Source organism: Leopardus geoffroyi, chromosome B1 (genome assembly GCF_018350155.1).
Source record: "Leopardus geoffroyi isolate Oge1 chromosome B1, O.geoffroyi_Oge1_pat1.0, whole genome shotgun sequence".
NCBI lineage: Eukaryota > Metazoa > Chordata > Mammalia > Carnivora > Felidae > Leopardus > Leopardus geoffroyi.
The window spans coordinates 201,645,221-201,659,488 of record NC_059327.1 but is presented as its reverse complement, the minus strand read 5'-3'; the positions used below and the strand labels follow the sequence as shown (position 1 = coordinate 201,659,488).

Genomic DNA, 14,268 nt, shown 5'->3' with positions numbered 1-14,268 from the left:
AGAGAAAGGAGCCGGCGAGGGGAGGGAGCCGGCGGGAGGAGGGGACTCGCGGCTCCGCCGCCGCCGCCGCCGCCGCCGCCGCCCGCGCAGCCGAGGGCGCACCGCCACCTGCCGGCCGACCCCGCGCCGGCCGAGCGAGCGCCAAGCGCTCAAGGGCCTGGGCAGAGGTCCCGGGAGCGCCGAGCCCCAGAGCCCTTTCCTCCCTTCCTCGGCCCTTCCCTGCGCCTTCCCTCCTCTCTGCCCTCTTTCCTTCCTCCCTCCCTTTCTTCCTGAACTTACTGAGCGCCTACTCTGGGCCAGCCACGGTTCCAGGCCCGGGTTGGGGGGGGGGGGGGGGGCGGGGCACAGGGGTGAACAACAGCCAGGCGCCAGGCCCTGGAGCCGGTGGTCCGCAGAGGGAGACAGACCTCACCCGTGCCAACACCTTGACAGACCAAGTCACAGAGAGCCACAAGGAGGACAGAGCGGAAGTGGTGAGGTGTTCTGCGGGGGCCTCTAAAGAGGTGGCAGTGTAGACAGAACCTAGGGGACTTTCTAGGCACTGCAAAGGCCCTGTGGCTGCCGGGACACAACCTACTCCTGGGCAGCCACGCCTGTGCCTTAGGCTTTGGGACGTCCTGGCAGAGCAAGGCTGTGCTCCAAGCCCAGGAGCCACCAGGGGGGCAGCCCCGAACATGAGGACAGACACCTGGGTGTGGAAGCACTTAGAGGTGGGGGTGGGGGGTGCGAGGTCCCATCCAGGGCAGAGCCTGCCGGGCGGAAGCGAAGAGTGGGGAAACTGAGGCTCAGCACACAGGAAGTCGCCGTCCAAGATCATGGGCTGCTTTAGACAGACTGAGTACCCACCACGTGCTACATACAACTTGGCCTCAGGAAAATATGGAGTCCGGGTGCTGGAGAGTCTCTGAGGGGAGGCCAGCTTTGCAGCCTCTGCGGGGCCAGGGGCCAGCCTGCCTCCACCCCTCCCCCAGAGGCCTCTGCGTCAGGTAAAAATCCTCAGGGGTCTCTGTCACTCTTGCCTCCCGGGCGCGTCTCATTGGTCCAGAGCGGGGAGAGACAGACAGCGAGGGAGACAGAGAGGGAGCCTAACAGGGCAGGGGAGCAAAGCCTCAAACACCTGGGAAAGAGAGAGGGGGTGCAGCCTCCAAGAGCAGCAGCCCTCAGCACTGTCTTCTGCTGTCTTCCCCCAGGCGGAAGTCCTATCCAGTAACAGCGTCCCAGGGGCTCACGCTGTCTGTGCCCAGGCTGGGGGTGGGGGGGGCCAGACGTCTAAGAAGTCTCCCCCCTTGGAATGTGCCCTCGCCCTCCCCTCCATGGTGTAAATTCCCAACCTGACAGATTCTAAATCTCAGGCTCAGGCCCCGGGTGGGGATGGGAAGCAGGAGCCATCGGCTGTGGGAACACGTGGTCTCGCACAGGGAGCAGGGAAGAGCAGAAGGGGTCGGTGCAGGGCTGAGGGAGGCGAGACAGGCAAACGGGGGCCTAGGAAGAGGCTTACAAACAAAGCACGCTGCGGACGGTGGCCGGCAGTCAAGAAAAGAGGTGGGTGGTGTCCCGGGTTAGACGGTTCCCGGGGAGCCCTTCCCGACACCCTGGTCTCCACTCCCCTCCCCAGCCGTAATGCGAAGGCGGGGGCCGCACAGGCTCTGAGCTTCTCCCCTTGTCTGTCCGCTTGTTTTAGTAGAAGAGCCCCTAAGCATTGTCCCCAAGAGAAGTTGACTGTGACAAATGACTGAGCACCTACTCCATGCTGGACACTTTCCCAGGGACCCAGTGCATCCTGGGGAAGAAGACGGGGTGGGGGTGGGGGAAGGGGAGGAACCTGCTCTCGGGGACAAGGGGCGACATTGCAGGTAATTGTATATAATTCCCAGAAGCAGGCTCTGGGGCTCGTGTGACGGTCCCCTTTCCACAGCTGAGGAAACAGACTCCAGGCAGTGATTGCCAAGTTCACCGAGCCAGAGCGTGTCAGGCTCCAGACTCCAGCCCCGGCTTTCTGGCCCCAGGGCAGCCTTCCTTCCCCCATCCCGTGTAACTTGTGGTCTGCGTGCCGGGTTCATGGGTACATTAGTCACTTGGAGGCACAGACGAAGCCTCTCGGCCAGGGGCACATCAGCACCACCACCCGGGCTCAAACTGAGGCCCACGTTATTGGTGACTTGGTTAAAGTCCTCGAGGACGTGGGGGGAGGCCCCAGGCCTGAAATGCAGGCAGGCTGGCGGATGCCTCCCCGGTGCTTTTTCCAGAACAGTCGGCTGGTTGACTCTGCCCCGATAAGGCTGCAATGCTTTCAAAAGAGCGGGACTGATTCACCCCTTCTCCGAATCCAAAGCTCAGAGACGTGGGAATCCCCAAGGTCACGCAGCTCGCGCACACTGCTGGACACGGGGACACAGTGATGGCGGAGACAGACAAGTACCCCTGCGCTGGTGAGGAGCCCCTGTCCTAACGCAGAAAGTTCTTTTCAGACAGTAGTAAGTACCCAGGAGAAAATGCGGCAGTCAGCACACGGAGATGAAGGGGTCACTAAGGGGCCGGGGAACTTTGAGCGGAGAAGGAGCCAGCCACGGGCAAGGTGGGAAGAGCTGGGGGGCAGGGCGGAGCATGAGAGCCACCGTCCAGGCTCAGGGAGGAAGGCAGCCGGCTTGATTTGTATTCGCAGACCGGTACCAAGTCGCTGGGGGCTTTTAAGCAGGGGAGTAAGACCAGAGACATTTCAGAGCCATCTGTCCCCCTGTGAGGACACTACAGGAAGCTAGCTCCCTAGGAGGCCCCTGTCCAGAGTCCAGAGAGGCCTTGGTGGCTGGGCCCGGGGAAGGCGGCAGGGGACTTGCGGGGGACGGAGGAAAGCCCGCACCCAGCACCTGTTCGCCCTGTGCTCACCCTCGTTAGTGACCAACTCGGGGACCCTGGGGGCTTCGGTGCAGGAGAAAGACATGGGGACGGGCGGCAAGGAAGGGCGGCAGGTTGTAGTCAGGCATCCTGTCTGACATCCCGACGGGGAGAAGTCTCGGGAGACCGCGGGGACAGCGTCTGCGGCGCCGCCGCGGTGGACGTGCGCTCAGCCGGCGTGGGCGTGAAGGGCGACGGAAGCACCACGTGTCACCCTGAGACCCTGAGACGCCGTGAGACGGGGAAGCAGCCCTCGCCATCTCCCTCACCGCCTCCTGGTTCCCAGCTCCGCGCGGGGCACTGGGCTCCAGACCCGATCACACCCGGCCGCTGCTCCTGGGAGGGGGGAGGCGGGTGCCTCAGAGACGCTTGGCCCCCTCGGGAAGGGGAAGAGCCGTCGGGGGCCGAGGGAAGAAGGCTGGTCTTCAACCGATCCTTCAGGAAACAGGAACAAACATAATCCAGACTATAAGCTGTTGGGCCTACTCTGGCAGGGCATTGTTCTAGAAGAAAGATCTCGTTGAACCTCCTATCTACCTAGTACCTATATAGCGCCTACATAGAGGGCGTTCCCTTCTCCCCGACCTGGGGTTCAGCAATCTATCCGAAGGGTTCCAAGGCCCACGTCCCCATGTGCCAGTGGGGTGTCCTAAGTGACACGCCTCACCTCTCTGTTTCTGTAGTTGCCTCACCAGCACGACCCCGACCCCCTGGTTCTCTGTGTCATCCCAGGACCAGCAGCGTCGGCATTACTGGGAACCGGTTACAGATGCCGATTCCCAGGCCCCCCACCCAGACCCACCGAACCGGAAACTCTGGGATGGGGCTGAGGGATCTGTGTTCTAATGTGTCCCCTGCTGGTTCTGACACGTCCCCCAAGTTTGAGAGCCACCGTGCTGACCCAGCGGTTCAAGGCCTGGGCTCCACGTGGGAATCACCTGGGGGAACTTCAGACAAATGCCAACGATCTCTTGACCTGAGACAGTAGAGATTCATGAAAAAACAGACGCCAGGTGCCTGGCACATGGCTGGACCCACTAGACGGTGCTTTTCCTGAGAGGTGAGTGGGGGCCCCACTGAGCCCCGGTCCAAACCCTTCAGCTTCAAGATCCAGACCGATTCCTCCCGCCATTGCAATGCGTCCCCTTCAAAAAGGAGCAGAAAGACTTCTTCTCTCCAAGTTTCAATCAGACCACTTACTCATTAAAAGGCTCAGGGTTTTTTTTTAATTATTGAAGGTCTCTAGTGATAGTATTTTAATTTATCTTTATCAATGCGACAGAGCTCAGCTTGGGCAACTACCCGCATGGGCCTGATTGAGAGACGGTCCAGGAACCCATGAGCGATGCTCTTGGGGACACTTGGGGACCCAGCAGGAAGGAGACTGAGGAGACAGGCTGTTGGGGTGCCAGGTTCTACAGAGGGGAGACCCTCCCCTGCGCCGTGCTCCCAGCCGCCCCTGGCCTGGCCTCCAGCAAAACTAAGAAGTCTGCACCTGCTTGGTGGGGGGGGGGGGGGGGGGGAGGGAGGGAGAAGCTGCCAGGTGAGGAGAGGAAGCTGCGGGGGTGGAGGAAGATGCCAGGTCAGGAAGGGAGGGCTTCTAGGTGGAGGGGGGAGCTGCCAGGGGCAGGGGGCAGAAATAAGCCGCAGGGTGGGGAGTTGGGGGGTGGGGAGGGGAGCTGCCACATTTGGGGGGGGTGCGGTGCCTTGCAGAAACGTCTCCTAATGACTTTCAGCAAATGACAAGGGGTTGAGGTGAGGGCTTTCAGGAGAAAGATCGAGCACAGCCATCCCATTATCAAGTTGTCAAGGACGCCTGGACGGGACTTTAACTCAGGCCAGGAACAGAAGTCTGACCCGGAGATTGAAGGGAAACGAGTCCAGATGGAGAAGGAAGGAAAGGCCCCACAGGGAGACAGGGGTCTGGCTGCTCCAATCCCAACAGAGAAGGGAGACGGTGGCGGGGGCGGGGGGGGGGGGAGCTGGCAGTTCTTTGGGCAGCTGGGGTGGTGGTTGTGGGTGCCTCTTGGTGGAGGCAGGGATCTCTTTGCCCAGGGGCACCACCGCTGTGGGCCAGCCAAACCCCTGGTGTGTGAGAAGCCAAGCAAGCAAGAGCCCAGAGCCCGGCAGAGACCAGGGTGACAACCGTTTTCAGCCATCCGGGCTCCTCTTTCTCAAAGACGCATAGATACCGCAGTGCGACAGGTGTGTTTCCTTCTTCCGTTCATCAAGTGTTTGCTGAGCACCTACTCTGTGCCTGGCTCCAGGCCCCAGGGAGACAGCAGGAAACAAACCAATCTCCGGAAGGATAAACGGGTGGAGAAAACAGAAGAGCGCTCCTGGCAGAGAGGCCAGCGTGGGTAATGACCTGGGGGAGGGCACTGCGGGGGACAGTGGAGAATCCGGACAAAGAGCTTCGGGGTGGCAGGGCGCAGGGTAGGGTGGGCAGGGCGAGTGAGAGCGGGGGCTTCCTGGTCCCTCCATGGGGACCGGGTGATGACCAGAACCAGGGGCTGGCCTCAGGGAGGTCAGCCATAGCGCACCGCTCCCCAGCTCTCCGTGTGCATGCATAAAGCACCATGGGGACAGAGAGTGGGGCAGCGACCAGCTCCGACCAGTGCAGGGGCCACCCCTTCTTACTGGGTTGCAGTGTGGCTTAAAAGTGCACCCTCAGCTCCCCGTAGCATGACGGTACCTCATCATCTAACGGGCGCCAGGGAAGGCCCCAGAAAGTGGCCCCTGGGCGCCCAGGGAAGAGGGGTTTCCCCATCAGTCTGTAGGGGCAAGAGCCCACTGTGGTCATTCTGGCAGGCAGGGTAGAGGAGAGGAGGGCTGGCCTGCGGAGGAAACGCACAACCAGCCAGAAAGCACCCTTGGGGTTCCCAGGAGCTGGGAAAGACGGCAGAGGCCAGGAGTCTTTCCCCTGAAGCCAAGTGCACGGGCCCGGGCCCAGTAGGAGGCCAGGAAATGCGGGAAGGGACGAAAGAAGGGAGGGAAGGAGGCTTGCAGCAGCTGCTCTGGGGGCCCACTTCTCAGACTGGCTCTCGCCGCCTCCCGTCCCCCACGTGCACCATACGAGGGGCCTCCCATGTGCCCAGTGTTTTGGGGGCACCGTTATCCCGACTTTAGAAGCAAGGCATCTGAGGCCCAGAGAGGCTAAGTGAACTGCCCTGGAGCGCACAGCTAGAGAGTGGCGATCCCCAGGACAGGGCGCTGCTGGTCACGTTTCAGAAGTGGCTGCAGGGCCGTCAACAGTGCCCGCCTCAGAGGCGGTGCTGGAAAGCACCCGCCAGAGCGTGGTGAGTGCTTGGTGGGGGGAGAGGAGCCCACGGTGGTGGCCGCGAGCGAGGCGGGAGCCTGTACTCCGGTCCCGGCCCTGCGGGTCACCGCAGAAGTCACTGCTTTCACTCTGAGCCTCAGTCTCCTCGGGGTCACTGAGAACGGCCATGGCACCTGTGAACAGGTTGTCGTGCAGGTGAAGGAGTGTCTGTAGGACTCTCAGAAGAGCATCTAGACGGCGGTGGCTATTTTCTTCTCTTGTTGCAGGAAGAAGGTCTTCACATGGGACAGTGACAGACAACCCACAGGAGGTCCGTCCGCATGACCACGCCTCACCCATCGATGCAGTGATGGTCCATGGCCGTCCCCGGGGAAGTCCCCCCCAGTCCCCCAAGTGCTCTGGCCAGGGAGCAGCGTGGACCCTCCCTAGGGAAGATGCTCCCAGTCCCCCAAGTGCCCTCCGGCCGGGGCGCAGTATGGATCGTCCCCGGTGAAGTCCCTCCCAGTCCCCCAAGTGTCCTCCAGCCGGGGGGCAGTGCGGACTGTCCCTGGTGAAGTCCCCCCCCCAGGCCCCCAAGTGCCCTGGCTGGGGCGCAGTGTGGACCATCCCTAAGGAAGACCCTCCCAGTCCCCCAAGTGCCCCCACCCTGGGGCGCAGTGTGTCTGCATTCGCAGGGCAAGGGCCGGGAGCAGCAGGCGCTGGCAGGCAGGTGGCCTGACGGGAGGCGCAGTCCTCTGCCAGCTGCCCAGCCCCCCCGCCCCCCGCAAGCACACGCCCCCACGGCCTGCAGTTCTGTTCTTCCACTGTCAGCCTGGCCGCCCGCCAGCTGCGTGCTCTGGGCCTCAGTCTCCCCGTCTGTGACGCGAGGGCATAGATAACATGACAACTTCCCCAGGACATGAGCCCCACGAGGTGCCCCCCAGATGCTCACGTGCAGTTTGCGATGTGGGGCTGGTCACGCCTCTCAGAGTCACGTGCTGTTTGCATTTAACAACGTTGGGTTTTGACTAATTCAGTTTCCCCCACCCCCCCCCAACTTTTTGACCCTGCGGTCCTTCCCTCCCGCTTTGCCTGCATAACACCCAGAGAACACAGGCTGCTCTGGAATTATGTGCTGAGGACAGTGGAAGGAAGAAGGGAGAATTTATTCTGCCCGAGGTGTTGGCGAAGAGAAAAATACATTCAGGCGGGTGTTGAATGACGAGCTGGGACCCAGACGAAGTAAAACAGACGGCAGCATCTGCAAGGGACAAAAGACCAAGGTGCACGGTGCGCACGGGGAGGGACAAGCGGCCTGGCCACGCAGGACGGACTGTAAGACTTGGGGGGGAAGCCAGGCCGGTGCCTTCTTCCAAGGTGACAGAGACCCTTCCAGGGCTTTCAAGAGAAAGAGCGGCATGATCAGATTTGTGTTTCAGAATGGCAACACTGGCAGCTCCTGAGAGCCGGAGCTCGGGAGAGAGACCGGGCCAGCGGAGGTCATGGTGTGGGTCCAGGTGAGAGACGGCAGGTTGTGAGCAGACGCGGTGGGGAGGAGGAAACGCAGGCGGGCCCCTCCCGTGCGAGGCGACACACGGAATCCAAAGAGACTCAGAGGCGTCTGGGAGAACACTGATGTCACTCCATAGTTAGGGAACAAACTTGAAGCAGATGGCTGCTCAACTCTGGACACGTTGTCTCCAGGGTGCCTGTGGGACATCCTGGAGATATCAGCCAAGCGAGGGTAGGCTGCGCTGCCGTGATAAATGAACCCCAAATCTCGGTGGGGAAACCCAAGAAAGGGGCACTGTATTCATTCACAAAGTCTGATGCAGGTCAGGCGCGTCCTTTCCGACCTCTATCTCCGCCCTCTGGAACCTCTAGCCTGCAAGGTCACTGTGGCAGAAGAGAGAGCCGGGGGACACACAGAATATTTCCTGGGGTTGGACCTGGAGGTCACCCCACTATCACTCACATCCCATCGGCCAGAGCCCGGGTTCATGGCCTGACCTTCCTGTAGGGAGGCTGGCAAAAGCAGGAGCCCAGGGACATTTGGTGAGCCCTCCTCATCACTGGCACGCTGGCAGGAAGGCTCTAGAGGCCTTTGGAAATGGTGCCCGGGAGAGGATCAGGGCTGGAGACAAGATTTGGACATGACTATCGAATGAGATCACCCAAGGGGAAAAAATAGAGGAGGACGAGAGAAAGACGAGATTTTAAAAATTCCATGAATCCCTCTGGGGTTGTATTTAGGAATCCCCAGAGGAAGACTCAAGATACAGTCCAAAATCTCATTTCCAAATATCCAATTATTTGTTGTGTGGACAAAGCATCCAGATTCTTTCCTGAATTTTTCAGTTCCCATATGGCTCTTTGGAATCACACAGGCAGCCGCAAGCAGCTGGCAAGTGTCTTAAGCCGTGCTGTTTCCACCACATTCCGCCACATTCCCTGTGTCAGGCCAAGGGCTTCAGGGTCATACATTCGTCTAGAGGAGTTGTTTTTAGAGCCATCCACTCACTAAATATTTTGAAAGAGAACTCACAGTAAGCTTGCCTTTGAGATTCATTCCAGAAATGAAATTTTTTGCTACCAAACTATTGAATATGACAATTGATTTTTTTTTATTTAAATGCCTTACACACTTAAAACTTTTCCATAAATAAAAATTTTCCACAAATTTTACTTGGTTGAAATCACAGTTTGAAGGGTTTCAGCTCAGAAGTTAATTAAAACTCATTGTTTTCCCTGGAAAGGGGAACTGCCTTAATTAAGACTAACAGAGAAGTGTGGGATATTTCTTCAAAATGGATCTTGCAAGGTCCTTTCCTGAGGCTAGTGCCGCCACTCTGAGACTACGAGGATCGTGACACTGGGGTCATGTCAGTTCTTGTTCTCTACTTATCCTCACAGCACAGTGCTAGGCACACAGTAAGCACTTAATAAATATTGGACAGATGGAAGGATGGATGGAAGGGAGGGAAGGAGGGAGGGAGGGAGAAAGGAAGGAAGGAAGGAAGAGGATGGATGCATGGGTGGATGGACCACAGGAAGGACAGAAAGATGGAAGGATGGAAGGAAGGAAGGAAGGTGGATGGATGATGGATGGATGGATGGAGGGATGGACCAAAGGAAGGACAGAAGGATGATGGGAAGAAGGAAGGAAGATGGATGATGGATGGATGGATGGACCAAAGGAAGGACAGAAGGAGGGAAGGAAGGAAGGAAGGAAGACAGATGGATGATGGATGAATGGATGGATGATGGATGGATGGATGGATGGATGGACCAAAGGAAGGAAAGAATGAAGGAAGGAAGGAAGGATGGAAGGAAGGAAGGAAGGTGGATGGATGATGGATGGATGGATGGATGGATGGACCAAAGGAAGGACAGAAGGATGATGGGAAGAAGGAAGGAAGATGGATGGATGATGGATGGATGGATGGACCAAAGGAAGGACAGAAGGAGGGAAGGAAGGAAGGAAGGAAGGAAGGAAAGAAGGAAGGAAGGAAGGAAGGAAGGAAGACAGATGGATGATGGATGAATGGATGGATGATGGATGGATGGGTGGATGGATGGATGGACCAAAGGAATGAAAGAATGAAGGAAGGAAGGAAGGATGGAAGGAAGGAAGGAAGAGGATGGATGCATGGGTGGATGGACCACAGGAAGGACAGAAAGATGGAAGGATGGAAGGAAGGAAGGAAGGTGGGTGGATGATGGATGGATGGATGGACCAAAGGAAGGACAGAAGGAGGGAAGGAAGGAAGGAAGGAAGGAAGGAAGGAAGGAAGGAAGATAGATGGATGATGGATGGATGGGTGGATGGATGGATGGATAGATGGATGGACCAAAGGAAGGAAAGAAGGAAGGAAGGAAGGAAGGAAAGAAGGAAGGTGGAAGGATGATGGATGGATGGATGATGGATGGATGGATAGATGGATGGACCAAAGGAAGGACAGATGGAAGGAAGAAAGAAGGATGGAAGGAAGGAGGGAAGGAAGGGAGGAAGATGAGTGGATGATAGATGAATGGATGGATGCATGGACCAAAGGAAGGGCAGAAGGAAGGAAGGGTGGAAGGAAGGAAGGAAGGAAGGAAGGAAGGAAGGAAGGAAGGATAGAAGGAAGGAAGGAAGGGTGGAAGGAAGGAAGGAAGGAAGGAAGGAAGGAAGGATAGAAGGAAGGAAGGAAGGGTGGAAGGAAGGAAGGAAGGAAGGAAGGAAGGATAGAAGGAAGGAAGGAAGGGTGGAAGGAAGGAAGGAAGGAAGGAAGGAAGGATAGAAGGAAGGAAGGAAGGGTGGAAGGAAGGAAGGAAGGAAGGAAGGAAGGAAGGGTGGAAGGAAGGAAGGAAGGAAGGAAGGAAGGAAGGATAGAAGGAAGGAAGGAAGGGTGGAAGGAAGGAAGGAAGGAAGGAAGGAAGGAAGAAGGAAGGAAGGAAGAAGGAAGGAAGGAAGGAAGGGAGGGAGGGAGATGGATGGATCTGTCACATTGAAAACTCCTAGGGATTCAGACTTCTAAATGACAACCACTGAAGCAATTTGGCAGAAGGGAAAGAGCACTGAGTTGGGAGTCAGGAGGGCCAGGTTCCAATATCAGCTTTCCACTGATTGAGCTTCAAGAACTTGGGAAAATCCCTTTCCCCGTGGGCACCGCCATTTTCCTCCTCGGCGAAATGAATCTCGTCCGTCCCAACCAACCTTCACATCCTCACATACGGCGACTTCTCCCCTACCTCCGACCCTGCCCTCCGACCACCCTCAGCTCTGCCCCACGTTTCCAGTCACAAGTGCACTCCAGGGAGGCAGAACTTCGACTTGTAGCCAGGTGAAGAGGTTGGCAAATGCTCCTCCCAAAAGTCAATTATGAAACCGCGCAAACTGACGAAAACAGCCATTTCCACACGCTGGAAATCATCCAAGAACAGGCAACCATCGAAGCAGTGTCCGTCCTTCGAGCAGTGTGCGTCCTTGAAGACTCCTGCACTTCAGGTACGAACCGCGAGCGTCTGCACCACGCGGGCCCCAGGCTCGTCCCTTAGCACCCTCCCAGCTGGGAAGGCCGAGGCTCTGCAGGGAGGGGTGGCCATGGGCACAGCAGCTGCAGTGCCCGGGGTAAAGGGACTCGCTCAGTTTGGAGCAATGGGTGGCATCCACGCCCACCAGCAGCGACAGTGGAAATGACTGGCCGGGGGGCCGTATAGAATGGCTGAGGCTGTGTGCCCCTGGGAAGGGCCCAAGCCAGCCACAGACTTCTGACTGACCCTAAGGCCATGTGCGTGGACAGAGGAAGTATGAACAGCCCAGTGAAAAGCAAAAGCCAGGCAGACCTGAAAATGCCTAGATTTTGAACGTGCTCCTCTGCCCACACAGAGGTCTTTGATCGAGGATAGAAGGTTTACGAACTCACGGTGTTTGAGAATACTTCTGATCAAATACTGGCCGATCTCTAAGTGAGGCAGACACGGGTTCAAAGGTCATAAATTTAAAAACAACAACAACAGGGGCACCTGGGGGGCTCAGTCGGTTGAGCTTCCGACTCCAGCTCAGGTCATGGTCTCACGGTCCGTGAGTTCGAGCCCCGCGTCGGGCTCTGTGCTGACAGCTCGGAGCCTGGAGCCTGCTTCGGATTCTGGGTCTGCCTCTCTCTCCGACCCTCCCCCGTTCATGCTCTGTCTCTCTCTGTCTCAAAAATAAATAAACATTAAAAAAATTGTTTTTAATAAAAATAACAAGCAACAACAGAAGCAGCTACATACAGCGAGGGAGATAGATTTCAAAGACTTAGCCCAGGTAAGCTACTCACAAAAACAAACAAATGAATAAGCAAAAATCAGAAATAACCTGTGGAAGAAAATAAAAACCCGGGGGCACCTGGGTGGCTCAGTCGGTTAAGCATCCGAACTCAGCTCAGGTCATGAGCTCACAGCTTGTGAGTTCAAGCCCCATGTTGGGCTCTCTGCTGTCAGCACAGAGCCCACTTTGGATCCTCTGCCCCTCCCCGCTCTCAAACATAAAAAAACATTTTGTACAATTTTTAAAAAAGAAAAGAAAAATCCAGACTTGATGCAATTTACTGCTAAAATGTCCAGTTTTTTTTAACTTTTTAAAAACTGTTTATTGGGGCGCCCGGGTGGCTTGGTCGGTTAAGCGTCCGGCTTCGGCTCAGGTCATGATCTCACGGTCCATGAGTTCGAGCCCCACGTCGGGCTCTGTGCTGACAGCTCAGAGCCCGGAGCCTGTTTCAGATTCTGTGTCTCCGTCTCTCTCTGCCCCTCCCCTGTTCATGCTCTGTCTCTCTCTGTCTCAAAAATAAATAAACGTTAAAAAAATTTAAAAAAAATAAAAATAAAAAATGTTTATTTATTTTTTATTTATTTTCAAGAGAGAGACCTCAAGAGGAGAAGGGGAAAAGAGAGAGGAGGACACAGGATCTGAAGCAGGCTCTGTACTGACCGCAGAGAGCCCAACAAGGGGGCTCGAACTCACGAAGTGTGAGATCGTGACCCGAGACGAAGTCAGACACTTAACCGAATGAGCTACTCAGGCGCCCCTAAAATGTCCAGTTTTTAACAACCAGGAAAAGTGAGAAATGCAAAGAAACAGGAGAATATTACCTAGAGTCAAGGACAAGAAAAAGAGTAGTCTTCAGTCTCCAGAGATCCCCAGAAGTTGGACTTGATAGTGAAAGACTTCAAAGCAGCTGATATATATATAGTGTGTGTATATATATATATATATACACACACACTATATATATAGTGTGTATATATATATATATACTATATATATAGTGTATATATATATGTATATGTATAGTTAAAGAATTAAAGGAAAGTATGACAATAATAAATCAACAAAAATGGAAAAGAAATAATGTATCAAATGGAAAGTCTGGAGTTAATGCAACCATGAGTAAAGTTCACTGGAGAGGCTCAGTTGCAGACTTGACATGGCAGAAGAATCCATGAACTTGAAGACAGAGTAATGAAAATTATCCAATATCAAGAACCGAGAGAAAAAAAAATGATTGAACAAAAATGAACAGCGCCTCAGAGGTGTGAAGAATAACATCAAACACAACAATATGTGTGATGTGAGTCCTGAAAGAGAGACAGAAAGGGGCTAAATAAAAAACTTGAGGGGCGCCTGGGTGGCTTGGTCGGTTAAGCGTCCGACTTCGGCTCAGCTCATGATCTCATGGTCCGTGAGTTCCAGCCCCACTTTGGGCTGTGTGCTGACAGCTCAGAGCCTGGAGCCTGCTTCCGATTCTGTGTCTCCCTCGCTCTCTGCCCCTCCCCCGCTCACACTCTGTCTCTCAAAAATGAATATATATTTTAAAAAAGCAAAAAAAAACCTTGGCCAAAATGTTTCCAGATCGATGAAAATCTTTAACCCAAATATCCAAGAAACTCAAAAAGTCCCAAGTAGGTTAAATACAAAGAGATATACGCCTACAAACATCATAATCAACCCATAGAAAGACAAAGAGGAAATCATGAAAGAAGCAAGAGAAAACCAACTCTTCGTGTACCAAGGAGCAACATATTAACAGATAGCTTTTCATCAGGAAAAAAACAAAGCAGAAGGTAGTGGAATGACATGTTCGAAGTGCTAAATGGATCAAAACGGCAAATTAAAAACTCTATATCCGGCAAAACTATCCTCCAAAACTGAAGGTGAAATAAAGACATTCCCAGATAAACAAAGATTGATAACATCGATAGCAAACTTGTCCTGTGAGAAATACTAAAGGAAGTCCATTAGGCTGAAAGCAACTGGCACCAGATGACAACTTAAACCCACAAGAAGAAATAAAGCAGAAATGGTAACTATGAACGTTAACATAAAATACTCTGTAAATACATTTTCCTTATATTTTCAATTCTTCAAAAGACATAAGCAGTCAAGGGGCACCTGGGTGGCTCAGTTGGTTAAGCATCCAACTCTTGATTTTGGCTCAGGTCATGATCTCACAGTCTTGAGATCGAGCCCCACCTCGGGCTCTGCGCTGAGCACGGAGCCTGCTTGAGATTCTCAAGATTCTCTCTCTCTCTCTCTCTCTTTCCTTCTCTCTCTTTCCCCTCTGCCCCTCCCCCCAACAAAGGAAGCTAGTGGT

The 14,268-nt window shown here is 55.0% G+C and overlaps 1 long non-coding RNA gene across 1 annotated transcript; it reads left to right on the top strand.

The window, feature by feature from the left end:
- Positions 1–108: 108 nt before the first annotated feature.
- On the top strand, positions 109–8,748 carry LOC123596225. The gene is made up of 4 exons (XR_006711610.1): positions 109–473; positions 2,333–2,429; positions 5,073–5,208; positions 6,439–8,748. It is a non-coding gene; the product is annotated as an uncharacterized LOC123596225 (long non-coding RNA).
- Positions 8,749–14,268: the final 5,520 nt, after the last annotated feature.